We start from the raw sequence: 22,765 nt of genomic DNA on the forward strand, positions 1-22,765 counted from the left end.
GTTGTATCCAGGATGCGATAATAGTCTGAAAAAGCTGGGCTGCACACTGGATTTGCTAAAATGGAAGGCACAGGAAGGTGTAGGTGACTCATCATTTGAAAATTTGCTGAAAATGTTGAAGAATATGTTTCCGAAGAATAACGAGTTGCCCGCCAGTACGTACGAAGCAAAGAAGGTTGTCTGCCCTCTAGGTTTAGAGGTTCTGAAGATACATGCATGCATTAACGACTGTATCCTCTACCGCGGTGAATACGAGAATTTGAATGAATGCCCTGTATGCACTGCATTGCGTTATAAGATCAGAGGCGATGACCCTGGTGACGATGTTGAGGGCGAGAAACCCCGGAAGAGGGTTCCCGCCAAGGTGATGTGGTATGCTCCTATAATACCACGGTTGAAACGTCTGTTCATGAACAAAAAGCATGCCAAGTCGTTGCGATGGCACAAAGAGGACCGTAAGTCCGACGGGGAGTTGAGACACCCCGCTGATGGAACGCAATGGAGAAAGATCGACAGAGTGTTCAAAGATTTTGCAGCTGACGCAAGGAACATAAGATTTGGTCTAAGTACTGATGGCATGAATCCTTTTGGCGAGCAGAGCTCCAGCCATAGCACCTGGCCCGTGACTCTATGCATCTACAACCTTCCTCCTTGGTTGTGCATGAAGCGGAAGTTCATTATGATGCCAGTGCTCATCCAAGGTCCAAAGCAACCCGGGAACGACATCGATGTGTACCTAAGGCCATTAGTTGATGAACTTTTACAGTTGTGGGCCAGACCTGGTGTACGTGTCTGGGATGAGCACAAAGGAGAGGAATTTGACCTACGAGCGTTGCTTTTTGTAACCATCAACGATTGGCCTGCTCTCAGTAACCTTTCGGGACAGACAAATAAGGGATACAATGCATGCACGCACTGCTTACATGAGACTGAAAGTGTACGTTTGGTTAATTGTAAGAAGAACGTGTACCTGGGTCATCGTCGATTTCTTCCCCGAAATCATAACGTAAGAAAGAAAGGCAAGCATTTCAACGGCAAGGCAGATCACCGGCCGAAGCCTGCGGAACGTACTGGTGCTGAGATATTTGATATGGTCAAGGATTTGAAAGTCATCTTTGGAAAGGGTCCTGGCGGACAATCAGTTCCGCGGGGAGTTGACGGGCACGCACCCATGTGGAAGAAGAAATCTATATTTTGGGAGCTAGAATATTGGAAAGTCCTAGATGTCCGCTCTGCAATCAACGTGATGCATGTTACGAAGAATATTTGCGTGAACCTGCTAAGCTTCTTGGGCGTGTATGGGAAGACAAATGATACAAAGGAAGCACGGCAGGACCAACAACTTTTGAAAGACCCAGATGACCGGCATCCGGAATGGTTTCAAGGTCGTGCCAGCTACGCTCTTACCAAAGAAGAGAAGGTCATTTTTTTTGAATGCCTGAGCAGTATGAAGGTTCCGTCTGGCTTCTCGTCGAATATAAAGGGAATAATAAACATGGCGGAGAAAAAGTTCCAAAACCTGAAGTCTCACGACTGCCACGTGATTATGACGCAATTGCTTCCGATTGCTTTGAGGGGGCTCCTACCGGAAAATGTTCGAGTAGCCATTGTGAAGCTATGTGCATTCCTCAATGCAATCTCTCAGAAGGTAATCAATCCAGAAGATCTACCACGGTTACAGAACGATGTGGTCCAATGCCTTGTCAGTTTCGAGTTGGTGTTCCCACCATCCTTCTTCGATATTATGACGCACCTCCTGCTCCACCTAGTCGAAGAGATTTCCATTCTCGGTCCTGTATTTCTACACAATATGTTCCCCTTTGAGAGGTTCATGGGAGTATTAAAGAAATATGTTCGTAACCGTGCTAGGCCAGAAGGAAGCATCGTCAAGGGCTATGGAAATGAGGAGGTAATTGAGTTCTGTATTGACTATGTTCCTGACCTTAAGCCGATTGGTATTCCTCAATCGCGGCACGAGGGGAGACTAAGTGGAAAAGGCAAGATCGGAAGGAAATCCACGATATGTATGGACGGTCATTCTATGACTGAAGCACACCACACAGTTCTGCAAAATTCCAGCTTTGTGGCTCCGTACTTCGAGCAACACAAGAATATTTTACGCTCGGACAACCCGGGGAAGCCTGAATCCTGGATTAGAAAGGCCCACATGGAGACTTTCGGCAGTTGGTTGCGAAAACATTTAATGAATGACAATGATGTTGGAGATCAGCTGTACATGTTGGCCAAGAAACCATCTTCGACTATAACGATTTTCCAAGGGTACGAGATAAATGGGAATACATTTTACACCATCGCCCAAGATAAAAAGAGCACCAACCAAAACAGTGGTGTCCGCTTTGATGCAGCAACCGAGAATGGGCGAAAGGTCACATATTATGGTTACATAGAGGAGATATGGGAACTTGACTATGGACCCTCCTTTAAGGTCCCTTTGTTCCGGTGCAAATGGTTCAAGCTAACAGGAGGTGGGGTAAAGGTGGACGAGCAATACGGAATGACAATGGTGGATTTCAACAATCTTGGTTACCTTGACGAACCATTCGTCCTTGCCAAAGATGTCGCTCAGGTTTTTTATTTGAAGGACATGAGTAGCAAACCGAGGAAACGGAAAGATAAGAAAACGATCAGTACATCATGCGATGATCCAAAGCGCCACATTGTTCTTTCAGGGAAAAGAAACATCGTGGGAGTGGAGGACAAGACAGACATGTCAGAAGATTATAATATGTTTGGTGAAATTCCGCCCTTCAAAGTGAACACTGACCCAAGCATTAAGTTAAATGATGAGGATGCTCCATGGATACGGCACAATCGTAAGCAAGCAGGGACACAAGGGAAGAATTGATGTGTAATAATTTATTGTACCAAACTTTGTATTTGGTCGATGAACTGAATGATGTATCAAACCTTTTGTCAAACCTTCAAGGGATTTTAAAATGAATTAGTTTTATTTTTCTGATTTTTTTGATATATAATTGTATTTTTAAGATTTTAAAATGAATTAGTTTTATTTTTCTGATTTTTTTGATATATTATTTGTATTTTTAAGAATTTAAAATGAATTAGTTTTATTTTCTGATTTTTTTGATATATAATTGTATTTTTAAGATTTTAAAATGAATTAGAAACAAAATAATATAAACTTTAATAAAATATATAAGTACAAACAAAATAAATAAGTAAAAATAATTATCATAAAGTACAAACAAAATAGATAAGTAAAAATAAAGCTAAAAGAATTTTCATAAAGAACTTTTTTTGTTAGAAACTTTAATAGCAAAAATAATTATCATAAAGTAAAATAAATAAGTAATTAGAAACAAAATAAAATAAAATAAATAAGTTTTTTGTTGTAAGTAGAAACAAAACAAAATAAATAAAGCAAAAAAGAAAACAAAAACAGGCAAAAAATAAAAAATATGCCACCTACTGGGCCACCACGGCCTGAATACGACTAGAAACCCATCAATGGGCCAGGATTCAGGCCCGCAGAAGGCCCAGTAGGCCCACAGGCACATAGTGACAGAATAGGCCCGTAAGCCTGCATTTGAGAGGAGCTCGAAGTGGTCAGCGCAGCCGCGCTTATAAACCACTGTCGAGGCCTCTCGGCTAGCGAGGTGGGACTAAACATCCCACCGCACCGCGCCAGTTCCAGCACAATGCCTTTAGTCCCGGTTGGGGAGGCGGACCGCGACTAAAGGGTACCCTTTAGTCGCGGTTGTTGTCCCCAACCGCGACTAAAGGGTCTTTCTGCGCGGGAACGAAAGCGGCGCCAAAACCCTTTAGTCCCGGTTGGGGAGGCGGACCGCGACTAAAGGGTACCCTTTAGTCGCGGTTGGTGTGGCCAACCGCGACTAAAGGGTACCTTTAGTCGCGGTCCGCCTCCCCAACCGGGACTAAAGGTACGTCTATATATACTGCACTTAGCAGTTTCGCCACTTCCCATTCTCCTCTCTCTCGACGCCGAAGCCCTGCCCCGACGCCGATCGACGCCGAAGCCCTGCCCCGACGCCGACGCCGACGCCGAAGCCCTGCCCCGACGCCGACGCCGAAGCCCTGCGCGCCGCCGCCGCCGTCCCCAGTGAGCGCCGCCGCCGCCCGTGCCCTGCCCTTGCCCGCCGCAGCGTGCCCGTGGCCCTTGCCCCGCCCTTGCCCGCCGCCCGCCGCCCGCCGTCCGCTGCCCCTGCCTGCCGTCCTCCGCGCGCCGGCAGAAGAAGAAGAAGGAAGAAGGAAAAGGAAGAAGAAGAAGAAAGAAAAAGGAAAAAGGAAGAAGAAGAAAGAAGGAAGAAGAAAACGAAAGAAAAACAGAAGAAAAACAAGAAAAAGGAAGAAAAAAGAAAACAAAAGAAAAAGGAAGAAGAAAGCAAAAAAACAAAAGAAAACACAAGAAAAACAAACAGAAGAAAAAAACAGAAGAAAAAAGGAAAAAGGAAAAAAGGAAACAAAAGAAAAAACACAAGAAAAACAAACAGAAGAAAAAAACTGAAGAAAAAAGGAAAAAGGAAAAAGGAAGAAAAAACAAAAGAAAAACAAAAGAAAACAGAAGAAAAAGGAAGAAGAAAGAAAAGGAAGAAGAAAAAAAAGAAAACAAAACAAAGAAACCAAATGAAACCAAAAGAAGAAGAAAGAAACCAATGAAACCAAAAGAAAGAAGAAGAAAACGAAGAAGAAAAAAGAAAGAAGAAAGAAAGAAGAAAAGGAAGAAGAAAAAAGAAAGAAGAAAGAAAACCAAATGAAACCAAATGAAAACCAAAAGAAAGAAGAAAAAAAGGGAGAAGAAAAAAGAAAGAAGAAAGAAAGAAGAAAAGGAAGAAGAAAAAAGAAGAAGAAAGGAACAAGAAAGGAAGAAGAAGAAAGAAAGAAGAAAGAAAAAGGAAGAAGAAAAAGGAAGAAGAAAAAAAGAAGAAAGAAAAAGGAAGAAGAAAAAGGAAGAAGAAAGAAAAAGGAAGAAGAAAAAAGAAAGAAGAAAGACAGAAGAAAAAGGAAGAAGAAAAAAAGGAAGAAGAAAAAAGAAAGAAGAAAGAAAACCAAATGAAAACCAAAGAAAGAAGAAGAAAAAAGGAAGAAGAAAAAAGAAAGAAGAAAGAAAGAAAAGGAAGAAGAAAAAAGAAAGAAGAAAGACAGAAGAAAAAGGAAGAAGAAAAAAGGAAGAAGAAAAAAGAAAGAAGAAAGAAACCAAAGAAAACCAAAAGAAAGAAGAAAAAAAGGAAGAATAAAAAAGAAAGAAGAAAGAAAGAAGAAAAGGAAGAAGAAAAAAGGAAGAAGAAAAAAGAAAGAAGAAAGAAAGAAGAAAGAAGAAAAAAGAAGAAAGAAAAAGGAAGAAGAAAAAAGAAGTAAGAAAAAGGAAGAAGAAAAAAATGAAAACCAAATGAAAACTAAAAGAAAGAAGAAAGAAAAAGGAAGAAGAAAAAAAGAAGAAGAAAGGAAGAAGAAAGGAAGAAGAAGAAAGAAAGAAGAAAGAAAAAGGAAGAAGAAGAAAGAAAGAAGAAAGAGGAAGAAGAAAGGAAGAAGAAGAAAAAAAGAAGAAAAAAGGAAGAAGAAAGAACCAAATGAAAACCAAAAAGAAAAACAAAGAAAACAAAACAAAATACTTGGCAGTGCTCAATAATCTTATTTTTTAATTCCTCCTCCTGTATGTCCCCTTAATCTTATTTTTTAATTCCTTTATACTTAAAGAATTTTTACTACATGCAGGAGTGAAATATGGCGGACGATAGAGCCGAGCCGCTTAGGGATCCGGAGGCTGAACGTTATCTAATGGGCATCATCAACAACGAGATTCCTTATGTGCCGGGCTCAGAATATGAGCAAGAAGAGGATGTAGTCTCTTCTTTTCTGAACCTTGAAGGTGGAACAGAGATTGTCGATGATCAAGAAGGTGAAGGAACGGACATTGTCGACGGAGGTCAACCGTCAACAAACGACGATCTCGAATTGCAAGTAGCAACCACCTCCGGCGAGGTATATATATACATTGAGCCTCTCGTGATACAAACTTACTGAAATGTGAATACATATGTATTAACGCGCGCGACTCTCTTTCTTTTTTTAGCCCTCCGGATCGAGTACGACAAAGCGTGGCAAATCCAAGGCGATGAAAACAGGAGAAACATATGCCATTGAGTTTGTCAGTGAAACCGGCAAGCCCCTACAGCACACCTCAAAGTTTATCAACCAATGCGGAGTCGTTGTTAGAGACAACGTCCCGATCACCGTCCAGGAATGGAAGGAGCCAAAGAAGGCACGTATTGGTTTCAGTTTTGTCGACAAGAGAACGAAAAAGGATTGCTGGAGAAAGCTTATGGAACATTTCATTCTACCTCCGGAATACAACAAAGTCGATGAATTCGGTAACGAGGTTCCGGGTGGACGTCAGAGGAGGAGGCTAGTTAAAGAGTTCGCTCTTCAGAAGATGGGCGAAGCATTCCGGAACTTCAAGAAAAATTTAACCCGTGACTATGTCAACAAGGGCAAGACTCCGGATTTCAATGGACAACATGAGAAACTGAAAGATGATTGGCCAGAATTTGTGAGGCAAAAGCAATCGGAGCATTTCAAGGAAATATCGAAAAAAAATAAGGATAATGCGAGTAAGAAAAAGTTCCATCATATTATGGGGCCAGGAGGATACCGCCTTTCGGAGCCTAGGTGGCAGAAGATGGAGGAGGACCTGAGGGTGCGAGGAATCCCTCTAGGTACAGAGGGATGGGACCCAAGGGCCAAAAGCTGGTGGTACGGGCATGGGGGATCGCTAGACCCGGAGACAGGGGTGTGTGTTCACCGGCAGAGACAGTTTGCTCCCACCCAAGCCCTTATTGACGCAATGACCCAAGCTCAAGAGGGCTTGATCAAGTTCAACAGAGAGAAAGACGCACTGACAATAGCCCTCGGGAATGATGAACACGGAGGACGTGTACGAGGCAAAGGCAAAGTTCCGTGGAAAGTAGGGTTTTCCCAGGACAATGACCCGTACTGTTACAGAAGCCGTAAGAGAAAGACGGACCGGGATGCAGATCTTATGACGAAGTTTGCATCGGAACTCCATGAGTTGAAGCAGACCGTGCATGAACTAGTAAAAGAAAAATCGGCTGCAGGGCCGCATGAAGATCATGAAGCGGATCGCGGAAGCCAGCAGCGGAGAAGCAGCGTGGCTTCCACGGATGCCCCGCCTGGTGCTAGTGCACCGATGATCGAGATTCGTGCACCGGAGCCTCACTACCCCGTGGATGATGTAAAGGAGATGAAAGAATGTGATCTGCATTATCCCGTGGGGAACGTTTCCACGAAGGTAGCTAGCGGCAGTGCTTTACCCTGTACACCTGGAGCACTCCACCACAACAACCCCATTGCATATGGCTATGCTCGTGTCACGGTGGAAGACATAGTCCAAGGGTTTGAGGACCTGGAGATTGACAAACCTACACCCGAAGGGGAGAGAAGACTTGGAGATGTCAAGCGCCAGTTCATTCTATGGAAAAAGAAGTACATAGTGTTTCCAGGCGAGGCGCCAAGGCTAGCAAGTCCACCCCCCTCCGATGGTGGTGGTGGTGGTGGTGGCGGTGGTGGCGGTGGTGGTGGTCGTGGTGGTTCACCTACACCTCCTTCACGCCATTCGACGCCGTCCCCCGATCCACAACCTCCGGCGGGTACGACGCCCCCCAATCCTCCTCCGGCGGGTACGACGCCCCCCAATCCACCTCCGGCGAAGAAGCAGAAGCAGGCGGACAGCAAGGAAACCCGCTCCTGGACTATTAACCCGGACCCTTATGTACCTAAGACCACAAGGGTACCGGAGCCATCACTGAAGCCTCTCCTCCCAAGGCCTGGGGAACTTAGTGAAGCTGAAACCAAATTGGCCGCGTCTGCTGATTATGAGAAATGGAAGGCGGATATGAAGGCGATAAAAGAGCCTGAGCCCAAGCAAGTATTCACTGAGAAGCAAAAGAAGTGGGCTAAGGATTTTTTGACGACACCGTCCCAAGCCGAGCTGAATATGCCTGACGACTATGGACATGAACTTCGTAGGCAAGCAAAAATATTGAAGGAGGAGAAAGAAGAAAGTAAAAAAAGCGGGAAACAAGTTGACCAGCTCGGGATGCAGAAGAAACAATCGATCCCCCCGCTCATAGTGAAAGCCGGTCCGGAAGAGGACCCCGAGATCATAGCAGCTGTGGCAGCACTTGGATTGACTGTAGCGAGTGCCATGAAACAAGCGTCCGAGATGGGTTTGACTCTTCGTGCCTTCTTAGGCCTTGAGGATGCGCCAGTATGTGAGATAGCATTACAATATGTGCGGAATGGGCCTCTCGTCGAGCCTGCGCGGGAGAAGAGTCTACCGCCACAAATGCGAAATCTGCTACGTTGGTACAAGCAATTCATAACATGGGCCGACAAAGAATATATTTATGCGGATGTTACAGAGGAGCATCACACCAAACGGTACTCTGTACAAGTTCATATGAGTGAATTGTTCCAGCTGTTCAATCTGCGCGACCTCGACAAATCTATGCTGAGTTGCTACGTTCTGTAAGTGATTTATTTCTACCTCATCTCGTTCTTCATTGCCTGCACTATATATATATATATATATATATATATATATATATATATATATATATATTGTCCTAACTATATTGTTGCGTACGCTATTATGCAGATTGAAGATTTGGGAATGCAAAATAAGAAACATCCATGATGTTGGGTTCATTGACCCACATATCGTTAATGGACATGTGTTACAATATCACCCCGAAGACGTGGAGAAAGACTTGTACAAGTTTCTTAGAAAGCATCAACTCAAAAGTCATATTCTATTTCCTTACCATTTTGGGTGAGTGTTTCTCTCTTGTGCCCATTCTCTTTTGTTTACTCCATGCATGGTATGTCTAATCGATGAGTTATGCATGACTGTGCATGTAACGTGTCCGCAGGTTCCACTGGATTCTGCTAAATATTGAACTTCACACCTCCAGAGTTCTAATCATGGACTCTATGGATTCGGATCCAAAGCGTTGGGCCGACATGAGAAAAATGCTGCAAAAGTAATTATTTTCAATCATTTGAGCTCTATATCGATCGGTCTCTTTCGTTCATTTCCTAATATCAAGTAACTAATAACTCCCTTGTTCATTTAATTTTCTTTGCCCTGTAGGGTTTGGAGACGGTTCTCAGAAGAAATTGTCGGTGAATTCAAACATGAGCTAGATTTCAGAAGGTTAGTTAATGTGGATAAGCAGCCACCGGGGACCAATCTATGTGGATACTATGTTTGTGAGAACATCCGGAGACTAACCTCTGAGCGGAAGGCATTGGATAGCGTGCGGAACGCGACGGATAACTTGCGGAGGAGGCTTAGTCCAGAAGCTCGCTTCCGACCAATTCAAGATGAATTAGCAGGATTTTTCTTGAGGGAAGTCATCAATCCTAAAGGAGAACACTATACCGAGGACGCAGACATTTATATGCATACCCGAGATTGAAACTTGTTCGAAGTTGTATATGGTCCTCCATCCTAATTGTGTATGGAAACTTGTTCGAAGTTGTATATGGTCACCCGAGATTGAATATATATTATATATTCCTCTTGAATTCTTCTTGTTTGAAATTTCATATGCATGTATATAGTATCGTAGAATATGGGTACTGAAACTTCATCAAAATTAAAACAAAACACAAAATAAAATATAAAAGAAATAAAACACTACAAATTAAAAAGAAACCAGGTTTAGGGAGGCTAAAACCCTAAACCTGCGGACGAGGCCTTTAGTCCCGGTTAGCCACGAGAACCGGGACTAAAGGCCCTCCGCCCCGACGGACCCCTGGCGGCCACGTGGACGGGCCTTTAGTCCCGGTCAGCCACGAGAACCGGGACTAAAGCCTTTAGTCGCGGTTCGTAAGAGGCGCGACTAAAGTGGGGGGTCTTTAGTCGCGCATATTTAGTCCCGGTTGCACAGCCGGGACTAAAGGCCTTTGCGAACCGGGACTAAAGGGCTTTTTTCTACCAGTGATTAGTCTTAACCTGCACCGTTTGCTTCTGACATATGAGCCTTTCGTTCTGGCTAGCCAAGTCTCTCAAGTATTTTTTGTCAAGGACAATCTTATAAAAGGATGGCATGCAGTCGTGAAAAATCCATCACGTCATGCTTATAGTGTACGACATGGACAGTCTGATGATGAAGCCTCTGAAGCTGAACCTGACAATGGCGATGAAGACGACTTGCTTCAAAATTCAACATCAACATCACGTAGAAAGAGAACAACATGATGACACTAGTTTATGCAACGCTTAATCTGTAGTAATCGATTTTCTTCATATTTTTGCTTTTACCTTATTAATAAACAGTGACACAAGTAGTTCTGTACTTACTTAATTTGATTTAGCATTCAATAATTCATCTTCAGTATATCAATATTCACTTATTTAATTCATTTTTACTTTGTATAGCCTTTGTGCACACTTCAAACTAACGCTATATGCGTAGGGTATCACAATGAGTCAGCACATGTATGGAAACTTGACAGCATTAGCTCGGGAAAGATGCTCCTCACAGTTGAATAAGTCTGGACTGGTACACCAGAGTATTGCTAGGCGCACCTTGCCAGAGAAATCATGTCAAATAGCAGATTTCAGCAGAAAAAGGGTTACTCACGAGCCTCATTTGCAAGATGAGGAACTGTGGAAAAACTATGAGTTAGCTGCAAAAGGTACTACAGAAACATAAAAATATTATTCAAGCTATCTACTAAAGGATGATATAATGTGGTTGCTTGTTTTCATAGATAGAAATGATGCGGCAACAAATACACCAATCTTGTTTACTACAAATTGGGATGTTGATGATTCCGGAAGTGAGTTTCTAAGTACCATATATTGTACCAAGAATTGTTTCTACGCTTTATTGTCTTCAAGTAACTCACAATATATTGCAGCTATGAGTGATGAAGCTGATACAGCAATGATGGTGACATGGCAAATGATATGGATGATTTTCATGGTATGAAAAACTTCAATTTTTTCATTTTTCCTTCATCCACCATGCTGACCGATTGGTTGTATATTTTAAGATGGTGCAGATGGTGCAGATGAATTAATGGGTAATGAAAATCTGGAAAATGCAACTGAATTAGTTGATGAAAATCTGGAAAATGAAGAAGTGCAGGGTAACCATGGCCTTACAGCTACGTCCAAGACTAGTAAGCTCAGCAATGCAACTTGATTAGTTGATACTTCAGTCGGACCGCTACAATATAAATTGTAGCTTGAATGTTTTTCTTTTTTTGTACTTGATTAACATATTTCTTTCGAATGGTGCAAGACCTCAAACTGGTGAAAAGCGCAGGGTCCGTGGGAAAAATAAATGCAAGGAAGTAGCTGATCTCGTGGAGTCCCAAAAAATTAAAGTCCAGTTTTACAATAACCGTGCGCTTTCCAAAAATTTTGCACGACACTTGGGTAGAATCGTCCGTAATCCTAGAATTACCCCGATGAGGGTAAAGGAATGGTCCAATATTACTGATGGAGCTCGGAAACATATATTTGATGCAATTAAGGTATGTTTGGTTAAAAGTTCTAGCATTATAATCTAAATTTCTGTACTGATGTATTTATGAGACTCTATTTTATGAGCAACTATTTAGGACAAGTTCGAAAATATTGACGACAACATTGCAATAGATGTGTACAAAGATGAGATATTAGACCATGTCAAGAAACTTTGGATCAACTGGCGTGGAGACTTGCACCGACATTTTGTGAAACCCAACAAGACTATGCAGGAGGCTATGAAAAAGGTACCTAAAGATATTCCAAAGGATGACTGGGAATGGCTTGTCAAGGAGCATTTTTTCAGCAAGGAGTTTCTGGTATGTTCTCATGTTGCCTCTTAATTTTCAACCATTTGTGCAGCTGACAATATAATCCTCTTTAACTACAGAAAAAGAGCAAGAGAAACACCCAAAACAGAGCTAACCTCAAAATGCTTCACCGATCTGGCAGTAAACCCTTTAGACAGATATTTTGGGACATGGTACATGCTTTCACTTCTCTTGTTTTTCATTTCCAATAATATAAGATCAGTGTGAGTTGTCTTGCCATTTTGTTTCAACTAATAATATTCACTTGCCTATGTTGGAACAGGGAGGAAAGGAAAACAAGCCACCGAGAATGGATAAACTATTTTCAGAGGCACACAAGAAGGGTACAGACTTCCCTGATTCTACAACCTCCGCCAAACATGTAAGACTTAATTTAACGTTCATAACTTCCATAATGAACAGTACGTGTACAATTCCTACTTAGAGATAGATGTTTATGTAAATACCTTACTGTTGGCACTTCAGGCACAAATTAAGACCATAGTTCAATTGAATCCTGGTCTTTCAAATGATGAAGTCATGCAGAAATGTGACACATCTAAGCGGCGTGATCGCGTAGTTGGATTTGGTGGTGGAATTAGAGCAAGAGATTTGCGAGGACCGGCATTAAGTAAGGCTGAATTAGTTTCTCAACTTCAAGCTTCTGAGCAAGCGAAACAAGTACTCGAAGAAAAGGTCAATGGCATGGCGCAAGAAGTATCAGACATTAAGCGTCTTCTATCTGGTAGATCTCTACCTGATAGTTCTCATGAACGCCAACATGATCAAGTAAGTTGTTCTCACACATTGGTTTTATTTGTCATTATACTTTGATGCCATTTATTTACATGGACTGACTTTCATAAACTAATCAACATTTTGTAGGACTGATGGTCCACCAGAATATATATAAGCATAAGGAGGCATTGTAATCGCTGGTGAAGAATGATATCCATTCAAACAACGATGGCGTCCCTCTATTGAAGACTAATAAATATTATCTTTTCTAATTGTCTCGTTTTCCATATAGATATGTTCAAATACATTGGTGATATAAGGAGTGCTTTTGACTCAATTTTCTTACAAGATATTTTAGTTTCAGAATTGTATGTCAGAATATTGGTACTTCTATTAATAAAAGAGGTTATGATCCTTTCAATTAAGATTCTTTTGTTTCTATATTAATGTGGATGTTAATATTGAAATGTTGGATGCTGCATAAAGTGACTGTTGAAGGAATGTTATAATATAAGTGGTTCTGAAGGATATGAAAGTGTGAAGAGAGTGGTCGGTAATGATACTTTGGCCAGCATGGTAAAAATTATTAGCGACGACAAAAGTGGTTGTTATTGCCCTTGGGATCGACACACCATCCCACTATTATTAGCGACGACAAAAGTGGTCGTTATTGCCTTGGGATCGACGACGACACACCATCCCGTCGTTATAAGAATAACGACCACGAAAGGTACGTGGTCGTTATACTTTTAACGACGGAGCCTACTACGACTAGCAGATTGTGGTCGTTATTGACCTTTAACGACCACAATCCAACCATTAACGATCACATATACCGTCGTTAAAAACTGTTTTCCTAGTAGTGTGTTTATTCACCACATGATATGTGTTTTGCTTGGAGCTTCTTGTATGATTTGAATCTTTGCTTTTTAGTTTACCATAATAATCCTTGCTGTACACACCTTTTGGAGAGACACGCATGAATCAGAATTTATTAGAATACTCTATGTGCTTCACTTATATCTTTTGAGCTAGATAATTTTGCTCTAGTGCTTCACTTATATCTTTTTAGAGCGCGGTGGTGGTTTTATTTTATAGAAATTATTGATCTCTCATGCTTCACTTGTATTATTTTGAGAGTCTTTTAGAACACCATGGTAATTGCTTTGGCTATAAATTTTGTCCTAATATGATGAGCATCCAAGATGGGTATAATAAAAACTATCATATAAAGTGCATTGAATACTATGAGAAGTTTGATTCCTTATGATTGTTTTGAGATATGAAGATGGTGATATTAGAGTCATGCTAGTTGACTAGTTGTGAATTTGAGAGATTTTTTTATAGAAAAGGAGGATGACCCCCGGCCTCTGCATCTGGGTGATGCATACGGCCACTTTATTAATTATTCTCATAAGACCTTACAAAGCCATACAACAGCAAGACTAAAGCCACCGTCTAAGCAACAACTGTCGCTACACCTATCCAATTGATGAAGGGGCGCAGATAGTCTGGGCCTAATACCAAACAGACATCGCAGCCAAACATAAACATCTAAGACCTGAGGTCCCAACCAGGACACCTGCCGGGTATGGGGCACCTACCAGTCCGGCGCACTCCTCAACCAAGACGCCTGCCGGGTATGGGGTCGCCGCCACCACCTGCCAACAATCCATCTTCAGAGCTGTACTGTTGCATGTACCATGCCAGGTCTCTCGGCCATCGACGCCACCACGACGCCCGACAACGTCGTCCTCCTGCGCGAGTCCATCCTCCCACAGCGAACTCCGAATCTGCACTGCGCCACGCCGTCAAGATCCATCGCCATCAGTGTGTAGGATGAATCATCGCTCCACCAAAGAATCCGTCCTCTGGTCCATCGATCACGTGTGTACCTCCAAGAATGACGCCCCCACCAGAGTGTCGCCTTCATCCGATCATCCGATCTAGGGTTTCCCCCGGAGGTAGCAAAGAGTGGCCTTGAACTTCTCCACGTCGATGCCTTCAAGAAGGGAACGACACAGATAGCGCCGCCACCACCGGCCTTAGCAGACGCCGAAGGCAAGTTTTCAGCCAGATCAGTTCGAAGGGATCCAACTCTCATGCACGGGCCGCCGTCACCACCAGCACCACCAGGCAGAACCCTGGAGCACCAGCAGATAAGCGAGCCGCCGGCACCACCGCATCCAGATCACCGGCCACGCCGGGCCGCCGCCATCCCCCGCGCCGTCTGGGTCAGAGACGGAGCCGCTGACCGCGCTCAGGAACCATTGCCGCCAGCACACACCGGAGCGCCGCCGAGAGCCCAGCGCCCGCCACCGCTTGCCGAGGGCCGCCGCCGCGCGCCCCGAGTGGACTCCCATGCACACAAGGGGAAACCGCGAGCGTGAGCCCTGCCGTTGCCCCCAAGCCTGCACCGGTGCGCCCCGCCTCCAGCGTGCCGCCAACAACCGCCGCGATCCGCCCGCGCCAGATCCAGCGAGTCGTGGGAGAAGAGATCCCGCCGCCGACGCCGACTAGGCTTTGCCCGGCGGCGGCGAGGAGGAGAGGTCGGGGAGGGATGAGGACGCGGCGGCGCTAGGGTTCCCCCCAGTCGCCGCCCAGGGGCGACACGGGAGGAGTCGGGAGTCTCCGTGAATTTGAGAGATACTTGTGTTAAAGTTTGTGATTCTCATAGCATGCACGTATGGTGAACCGTTATGTGATGAAGTCGGAGCATGATTTATTTATTGATTGTCTTCCTTATGAGTGGTGGTCGGGGACGAGCGATGGTCTTTTCTTACCAATCTATCCCCCTAGGAGCATGCGCTTAGTACTTAGTTTCGATAACTAATAGATTTTTGCAATAAGTATGTGAGTTCTTTATGACTAATGTTGAGTCCATGGATTATACGCACTCTCACCCTTCCACCATTGCCAGCCTCTCTTGTATCGCGCACCTCTCGCCGATATCGAACACCCACCATATACCTTCCTCAAAACAGCCACCATACCTACCTATGATGGCATTTCCATAGCCATTCTGAGATATATTGCCATGCAACTTTCCACCGTTCCATTTATTATGACACGCTCCATCATTGTCATATTGCTTTGCATGATCAAGTAGTTGACGTCGTATTTGTGGCAAAGCCACCATTCATAATTTTTCATACATGTCACTCTTGAATCATTGCACATCCCGGTACACCGCCGGAGGCATTCACACAGAGTCAGATTTTGTTCTAAGTATTGAGTTGTAATTCTTGAGTTGTAAGTAAATAAAAGTGTGATGGTCATCATTATTAGAGCATTGTCCCAGTGAGGAAAGGATGATGGAGACTATGATTCCCCCAGAAGTCGGGATGAGACTCCGGACGGAAAAAAAGGAGGCCATAAAAAAGATAAAGAGAAAGGCCCAAATAAAAAAATGAGAGAAAGAGGGAAGGGGCAATGCTACTATCCTTTTACCACACTTGTGCTTTAAAGTAGCACCATGATCTTCATGATAGAGAGCCTCCTATGTTGTTACTTTTATACTACTGGGAATTTTAGATTATAGAACTTGGCTTGTATATTCCAATGATGGGCTTCCTCAAATTGCCCTAGGTCTTCGTGAGCAAGCAAGTTGGATGCACACCCACTTAGTTTCTTTTGTTGAGCTTTCATACACTTATAGCTCTAGTGCATCCGTTGCATGGCAATCCCTACTCACTCACATTGATATCTATTGATGGGCATCTCCATAGCCTGTTGATACGCCTAGTTGATGTGATACAATCTTCTCCTTTTTGTCTTCTCCACAACCACCATTCTATTTCACCTATAGTGCCATTTCCATGGTTCACGCTCACGCTCATGTACTGCGGGCCAACTCGCTTGGCCATCTAGAGCAGATCGACAGCTACGCCCCTGGCCATCAAGTCAGGTTTGGAAGCTTGAACTACGTTGCTGATACCCGCGGAGACTTGATCTTCGACGGATTCGAGCCCACGGGAGCCGCTCCCTGCCACCGCGATGAGCATGACCTAATCTGTCATCGGACCATACCCAGGAGATAGCACCTGTAAGTGCTTCGGCCCTAGATCCGGAGCAGATTGCGCCATCCGAGGACATGAAGCTCAACCCCGCCACGGGAGCCGCAGACTCAGCGGCGCTGGAGCCGCACACACACCCAACCTCGAGCATGACCTGTGCCACCGGAACCTCAGATTCGCCTCCGGCCACAGGTTCTGAACCACGCGCGTCCGTGTCCATCGAGCCCGATCAGGCGTCGGTCGTCGAATTCAGCGCCGCGGACATCTTCCAGCCCTCACCTTTGGGCGATATGCTGAACTCGTTAAAAACCCTCTCCTTAGCAGGGGACTCACAGCCGAATTATATCCGGTTTGAACTAGGGGTTGATGACGGGGAATTTCGCTTCCCACCCACCTCCCACTTCATAGCCACTTTCGAGGACTTAACCGATATGCTCGATTACGGCTTCGAAGACATCGACGGTATAGACGACGATGCCGGAGACGAGCAGGCCCAAAACCCGCCGTTTATCGGACGCTGGTCGGCCACCTCTTCATATGACATGTATATGGTGGATACACCCAAAGAGAATAACGGCGATGACAAAGAAGACCCAGTTGAGGATAAACCTCCCGAGATACCGCCAAAGCACCGGCGTCAGCGGCGCCGCTCTAAATCACGCCGTAGAAAAGACAGCAATACCGGCATAGGAGACAATAACACTCCGGACGGTACCGAAGACAAAACAGACCCCGACGAGCCAACTGACGAACAGGACAATCCGGAAGATGGGCAAGTTAGCCCTGAGGAACAGGCCGCAAATGAAGACTCGGAGGAAAGTAATTATCTCCCACTCTCCGAGGATGAGGTGAGCCTCGGTCACGAACACTTTATCGTGCCTGAGGAACCTCTCGAGTAGGAGCGCTTTAAACGCCGGCTAATTGCCACTATAAGGAGCCTGAAAAAGAAGCAGCAGCAGCTTCAAGCTGATCAAGATCTGCTCAATGATAGATGGACCAACGTCCTGGCAGCCGAGGAATACGGCCTCGAGCGCCCGACCAAAAGTTATCCGAAGCGCAAATTGTTACCTCAATTTGATGACGAGGCGCTGGAGCCTGTACCGTCAGCGGGTAATGTGGCTGACCGACCACCACGTGGCCGGGACAAAGCGGCAACCCAAGCCGAACACCAGCCCATACCACCCCGCCATAAAGGCAGAGACATAACTGCTCGGGGTCATACATATGACCTGCGGCATGACTTGGACAGTAGAGCAGGTCAGAACAGATCGATCTATGTATCGCGGGGGCGTGCCCCGACACGCGACAACGGCCATCTAGTCGGACGCAACAATCATAATCACGCCCGAACCGAGAACCGCAGACGGACTCCATCCGAGCTACGTCGCGACGTGGCCCGATATAGAGGCGCCGCACACCCCCTTTGCTTCACTGACAAGGTAATGGAGCACGAATTCCCATAAGGGTTTAACCCCGTAAACATCGAATCATATGATGGGACAACAGACCCCACGGTATGGATCGAGGATTTTCTTCTCCATATTCATATGGCCCGCGGTGATGATCTCCATGCCATCAAATACCTCCCACTAAAACTCAAAGGACCAGCTCGGCACTGGTTGAACAGCCTGCCCGAAAACTCCATTGGCAGCTGGGAAGACTTGGAAGAAGCATTCCTCGACAACTTCCAAGGTACATATGTCCGACCTCTGGATGCCGACGACTTAAGTCACATAATTCAACAGCCCGGAGAGTCAGCGAGGAAATTCTAGACTAGGTTCTTAACCAAAAAGAACCAGATCATCGACTGTCCGGATGCCAAAGCCCTAGCGGCCTTTAAACATAGCATCCGGGATGAATGGCTCGCCCGACACCTCGACCAAGAAAAGCCGAGGTCCATGGCAGCCCTCACGGCGCTTATGACCCACTTTTGCACGGGCGAAGATAGCTGGCTAGCCCGTAGCAATAACAATGCAAGCGAACCTGGCACTACGGAAGCCAGAAATAGCAACGGCAAGCCCCAACGCAACAGACACAAGCGTCGAAGCAACGGTGATAATACCGGCGAGACGGTGGTCAATGCCGGAATCAGTGGCTCCAAGTCCGCCCAGCGGAAGAAGCCGTTCAAAAGGAACAATTCGGGCTCATCCAGCCTAGACCGCATTCTCGATCGTCCGTGTCAGATACATGGCACCCCCGATAAGCCAACCAATCATACTAACAGAAGCTGTTGGGTCTTTAAGCAGGCCGGCAATATAAACGCCGAAAACAAGGAGAAGGGGTCGCAAAGTGAGGACGATGACGAGGAGCCCCGTCAACCGAACACAGGGGGGCAGAAGAAGTTTCCCCCACAGGTCAAAACGGTGAAACTGATATACGCCGTCCATATCCCCAAGAGGGAGCGCAAGCGCGCCCTCAGGGACGTCTATGCGATAGAGCCAGTCGCCCCAAAATTCAACCCATGGTCGTCCTGCCCGATCACTTTCGATCGCAGGGACCATCCAACTAGCATCCGCCACGGCGGTTCAGCCGCACTGGTCCTCGACCCAATAATCGATGGATTCCACCTCACGCGAGTCCTCATGGACAGGGGCAGGAGCCTTAACCTGCTCTATAAGAATACAGTGCGCAAAATGGGCATCAATCCATCAAGGATCAGGCCCGCCAAAACTACCTTTAAAGGAGTCATACCAGGTGTAGAGGCCCGTTGTACGGGCTCAATCACACTGGAAGTTGACTTCGGGTCCCCTTCCGCAGTGGCTATCATGCACTGCTCGGACGAACCGCATTCGCTCGATTTAATGCGGTGCCACACTATGCTTATCTCAAGCTCAAGATGCCCGGACCACGCGGGGTCATAACAGTCAATGGAAACACGGAGCGCTCCCTCCGTACTGAAGAACACACCCGGCCCTGGCAGCAGAAGTACAGAGCAGCCTTTTAAGGCAGAATTTAATTTCAGCGGCCAAGCTCCCGGACACTGTCAAACAAGTCCGGACTACTCCGCTGCTTGACAGTCCGGCTCGTCAGGAGTCAGACTGGCAATTCGGCCTCCATCTCAGTCCTGACCAAATGGCGGCATACGTACCGCGCGTACATAACTACGCACTCAAAATACCATGGGCAGAGACGGAGGCATAACCAGACTGTGGTCCACAACACGGCTTCGACCTTCCCCGGACACACATTCTTTCGCTTTTCTTCTTATCCTTTTCAGGTTTCCTTTCCACAGGCCCCTAGCGGCGGTCTGATCATCAGTCCTTTCGAAGGACGGATACACCAAGGTGGCAGGCGGCACAGACGTGTGGGGGGATGTCTAGACGTTCTCTTCGACGATCGTCCTATCTATTTTTAGGACCCGCACACAGCCACCCTTGGTCTTGGCATGTTAAATAGACAGTTTGCTTATCGCACTATTTGTACAAATACGTTTTGACGTATCAATCAAATTATAACGAGAACTGTTCGCGGCCCAACTTATGTGGCACTAGCTTACAATTTCATTTTATTTCGTTATTCTTATCGATTGCACACGTACACTTTCGTACGCTTTAATTGGCCAGGGGCTTCACTACGCTCCATACTATGGCAACAAAGTCCGAACACTTCTACAGTACAGTTCGGCACCCTGAATCTTAGCACTTATGCATTAGCTTCGAATCATGTCTTTGGTCAATAGTTGGGTTGCCCGGCTCCTGTGCTTACTACCTTACGTTCTGCTCTATCGGCTAGGGTAATAAAGGGAGAACTACTGCGATTGTGTCCTGATTTATCCGGATGAGCATGTCAGTAGAGAAAGCCGAAAACTGGCTGTCATGATGTGGCGAGAGCTGGTCAGCTATTCGGAGGTTCAAAATCTTTTACGATTTTTTCCACCTTGTGCGATGGATCGGCTTTCACCCGATCAGGTGTCTACAACACCCTAGTCCGGATTAAATACCAACCAGGGGCTGCGCCTAGATTATTATTTGTCAAACTCCTATGGCTAAGTGAGGGTGATAAAGCCGAATAGTCCGATTGCCTGGTTCGTTGCGCTAAACACCTCCTTCAAGGACCAAACTTTTGGATCAAGAGTGTTTAAATTCCATCCCGAACACCCCGGTACTACCTACGTGGGGGCTGAAGCTGACGACTGGCCAACTCTCAGATTTAACATAAACGGCTGCACATGAGGCAAAATTTTAAATAATAATAACAAGCATTATATTACATATCAGCTTTGTTCCATCATACAAGACAGGATAACATGAATGTATTTCATTCAAAAATAATGTCCTTAGCACATTGCTCCGCTACAGTGCGGGATCCCTCCAAGACATCATCAAAATACCGCTCGGGTGTGCGGTGCTCCTTGCCAGCGGGCGGTCCCTCGGTCGCGAGCCTGACGGTGTTCATCTTCGCCCACTGCACCTTGACACGGGCGAAGGCCATCCGCGCACCCTCGATGCAGACCGATCGCTTGATGACATCAAGCCGGGGGCAGGCATTGACCAGCCCCTTCACGAGCCCAAGGTAGCTATTGGGTATGGCTTCGGCACGCCACAACCGGATTATCAAATCCTTCATGGCTAGTTCGGCCACCCTATGCAGTTCGACCAGCTGTTTTAGCTGGTCGCTAAGGGGCACCTGATGTTCTAGCGCAGGGTATTGCGACCAGAACAGCTTCTCCGTCGAGCTCCCCTCTTCGGCTCGGAAGAACTTCGCGGCGTCGGCGACACTGCGCGGCAAATCCGCAAACGCTCATGGAGAACTCGAAATCCGGGTTAGTAAGAGATACCTCTTCTTCACATATTTGCTTTGCATAATGAAGGCCTTACCCGCCGTGATCTTCTTGGCCTCTTGAATCTCCTGGAGAGCACCCTGGGCTTCAACCCGGGCATCTTGTGTGCTTTGGCGAGCCTTGGATAGTTCAGTCTCTTGGTCCGCAATATTGCGCTCCAAGGACTCGCATTTCTTGACGGCGTACTGTAGCTCCAGTTGGACCTCATCAACCCTGGCCTCGTGTTTTTCATGGGCGGCTTGCTCCTTTGCCGCTTTCTCTTGGTCCTCGGCTAGTGCCTTCTTAAGGGTTTCCACCTCGGTCACCGCTCCTACAAATACCATGGCACTATAGTCAACATAAATCATCAATCCTTTCTGATATACAGCAGGTCATTACATACCTTGCTTATCCTCCAGCCGTTTCCTTGCTTGGCCGAGTTCCTCCTTGGCCCGCTCAAGCCTCTGCTTTAGTCTGGAGACTTCGGCAGCATGAGAGGTCGCAGCCAGCAACGACACCTGCTTATTCACATAGACATATATGGTTAGTCTCCTGCGAAAACTATTTGATCCTCTGTTCAGCTCTTCTTTCCGAACAGCGGACAGAGTCTTAGGGGCTACTGTCTATACTGTAACTTTCTTTTTACATAATTACGCTGCTTACCTCAAAGCCTGTCAGAAGGCTGGTGCAGGCTTCGGTCAGTCCGCTCTTAACGGACTGAACCCTCTCAATCACCGTACCCATAAGGGTGCGGTGTTCTTCCACGATAGAAGCGCCTTGCAGCGCTTCCATTAAAGTACTCGGTGCCTCTGGATGGAAAGAGGTCACCGGGGGGATAGGTGCACCTTCTTCTTTCGAAGGAGGTTGCTTGCCTGATTCCAGAGCCTTATGGGTCTCTGGAACAGTATTCGGCTAGGGGCCGAGTTGATATGGCCCCCATCGCCAGTCTCCAGGGGGATCCGCTCCCCCAGGTTTCCGGCAGCCGAGGTTTCACCCTCTGGCGCCGGTTTGACGGCCTCCAGCGCCTCTCCCTGGCCTGTGAAAGTCCTTCGGGACACCGCTTCGGCTTCATCCGTGGCCTTGGGAGAGGTGGCCGTCGGCAGTGAATCACTATCCATGGCCTTCAGATCCAGCGAACCCCCTGATGAGGATCGCTGGGAGCTGTCGTGGGCCGCACTACGGCACGTGATTCAACGCATTAGAATTGCGAATTAAAGGAGTCGGACATATAAGTGCGTCAGAGCCTTCGAAAACTTATGATCCGGCCGGGGGCTTCTCCCTGGGGTGCCACTCCAAGCTGCTGTCGGTATCCGGCGCGGTTTCGTTAGCAAGGGAGGCTCTCCCTTCGGCCTCCAGACGCGTGGAGGCTGCCCTTTTC

This window comes from Triticum aestivum, chromosome 3D, assembly GCF_018294505.1.
Source record: "Triticum aestivum cultivar Chinese Spring chromosome 3D, IWGSC CS RefSeq v2.1, whole genome shotgun sequence".
Lineage (NCBI taxonomy): Eukaryota > Viridiplantae > Streptophyta > Magnoliopsida > Poales > Poaceae > Triticum > Triticum aestivum.